Below are 2,826 nucleotides of genomic sequence, written 5' to 3' on the forward strand. Positions count from 1 at the left end.
TGTTTCCTATTGAAAATCAGCAAAATCGGTCTATAAATAACTGAGATATGGGTAAAAATCTGAGACTACCTCTGAAAATTTCCTTAACAAATTATAAATAAAAGCATAAAAACAACAACAAGGAGATAAAGCAGTAATATGTTGGTAATACAGCTCATATTTGTTTGAGGGTGGTAATGCAGTTTGACGGTGGTATTACAGTACAATGGTTAATATTTTTTTCTGCTACATTTTATATTTGTTTGTGTGGACAATACAAATAAAAACTGTATTTTAAAACATACTTGGTGAAGGGTATATAAGATTCGGCACAGCCGAATATAGAAATTTTTACTTGTTTGTATTAAACCCATTTTTTACTTGTACACGTTTGAATAACATTGAGTAAACTGACGACCTTCCCGCAACCCATTCCTCGAGTTTGGGTTTAAACCACAGCTTCTACGTGAATCTTGAAAGAACATCAACTAACTAATAAACGAGTACTCTGTTCTGGAGGCAACTAAGCTTCCGTAGTACAAGATTCATACAAGGACTAGAGAGGGTGTGAAATGTCATCACCAATTTATAGTCCCGTTAGACTAGAGGTACTGGTAACACAACGCCTTACCCTGAGGTTTCGTTCCCACGACAATTAGATCTCCGCTCCTGAATGACTCGATTCTTAATCGGCCAAAGATTGTCAACTCAGCTACAGCTGTATCAACCTGAAGTTTTTTGCACAGGGAAGAATATCCTGTAGCGGCCAACCTGTTACTGAGCAATAACTGAACACTGGTCACAAGGCATTAACGCTGATCGGTACGATTTCCCCTGCTATAAATACTTTCACATTTGCAAGGACATGGAAAAGGAAGAAAAACTCTTTCATCTTTTCTGCAAATGACCTGCTCCAGTCGAAGAGAGAAGTAGTTTCTTTGCCAACTACTTTATATCCAGCCTTGCATAGCTATTCACTATGCGAATCTCGAAAGAACCTCAACTAACTAACCAACCAGTACACCATCCTGGGGGCAGCTTGCCACCCGTAGTACCACATTAAGTGGCTCTCTCAAATCATCCAAGGACTAGACATGGAGTGAAATATCCTAACCAGTTTATAGTCTCGACAGACTAGCGGTACTGGTAACACAACGCCTTACCCCGGGATTGCAATACATCAAGATGTGGGTTATACATCAAAGAAACAGGCCCTGGGGGATGTTTTAACATAATATGGATCCTCGCACATACTGACCAATATGACAATAAACAGACAGTTGAGTTAGCCACTACTCAACATGTACTCTGAATGTCTCCACCGACGTTCCATTAGCAAGTTAATGTGACATTCTTTTAAAGACAGTTTATAACTTGGATTATATGGGATATATCGAGTAATAACTGGACCCTGGTCACAGGGCAATTACACGGAAAAGGAAGAAAGGCTGTTTTATCTTTTCTGCAAATGTCCTGCTCCAGTCGCAGAGAGAACAAGTTTCTTTGCCAACTACTTTATTTACAGCCTTCCATAGCTATCCGGGTTAAAACTTAATCATCTCCTGAAATTTCTAGATCTAATGAAAAAGATAACGATTATGATGAACATACTGATGATTGATGGACACACTTGTTGCGTACAATTCAAAAAGACTTCTTCACTTTAAACTGAATGGATCGGCTCCAAGTCTAGTAAAAAAGTTAGACACATGAACGGATTGAAAAGGCTATTCTGTGGACTGTTTAAATTACATTAGATTTGTTGAAAGTTTCATCTCCCTGATGTTGTCTTGTCCTACAACCCAGATCAGTCCGACAGAATGTCGTCTATGTGGTATGGAATATATGTTAATGAGAATACATTTAGAATAATATTTAGTATTCCAAAAAAATTATCATTCAAACACTTAGATTTAATTACAGAACCATTGCTAAGTCATAGAACAAATGACCCTATTAAATACACACAAAAATATTTAATGAAATACATACATAAATATAAACCATTTATACTATGTCAATGTATGTGTAATTTGTCGTTATATTATATTGTGCAAATGAAATAATAATGAGCTAGACAAATATGATATAAAGAAATTCCTACCCGGTTTTGTAAGGAATTTTCTACAATGCAACATTTTAGTATTGGAAACGCAAGTAGTAGTTACAAAATAACTTCTTGGTAATCTATTATTTCACAAGTGTAGGTATAACATATAAACCTTAAAAACCCCTTATTTTCTATCCCCTTTCTGTAAAGATCTTATTATATAACTTTTTACAATAAAGACCTTAAATACTAACGATTAATCTTTATTAAACACAAACTTTTATTACTTCCCCTCAAACCTTTAACTCCTCACTTCACCAAATATATACCATAGAATTCTATAACCATATGTATATCTACAATGTACATATGTATGTTTATTTTTCCAAACAGATTTGACCTTGTTTCCTTTGATTTCTTTTATCATTGTAATATAAATATTTACAGTTGTCCATAAATAAGTGAATTAAACATAAATAGAAAATTCTTTTATAAATTATTTATCTTTATAGCTACATTCTGTTCGTATATTTATTAATAAAAATCATTTTGATTTGGTAAAACTTCTTTGCCTTAATGTGTGCGTGTTAGTTAAAGTCTATAATATTGTTACAAAATGCTTAAGTTTTGGAAGAAAAAGGGAAACAAAATGTATCCTGCATAAATAAGTAATAAATGCTTTAACTATATAAAAAGAAATTTTATTGCTTTTAATGGTGCAATGGGAAGGTATATGATGTACTGTTCAGGGTATTTGGGTTTCAAAGTAAAGACATTTAATAGATTTAAATTATGGT

The sequence above is a fragment of the Lucilia cuprina genome, chromosome 2 (assembly GCF_022045245.1).
Source record: "Lucilia cuprina isolate Lc7/37 chromosome 2, ASM2204524v1, whole genome shotgun sequence".
Lineage (NCBI taxonomy): Eukaryota > Metazoa > Arthropoda > Insecta > Diptera > Calliphoridae > Lucilia > Lucilia cuprina.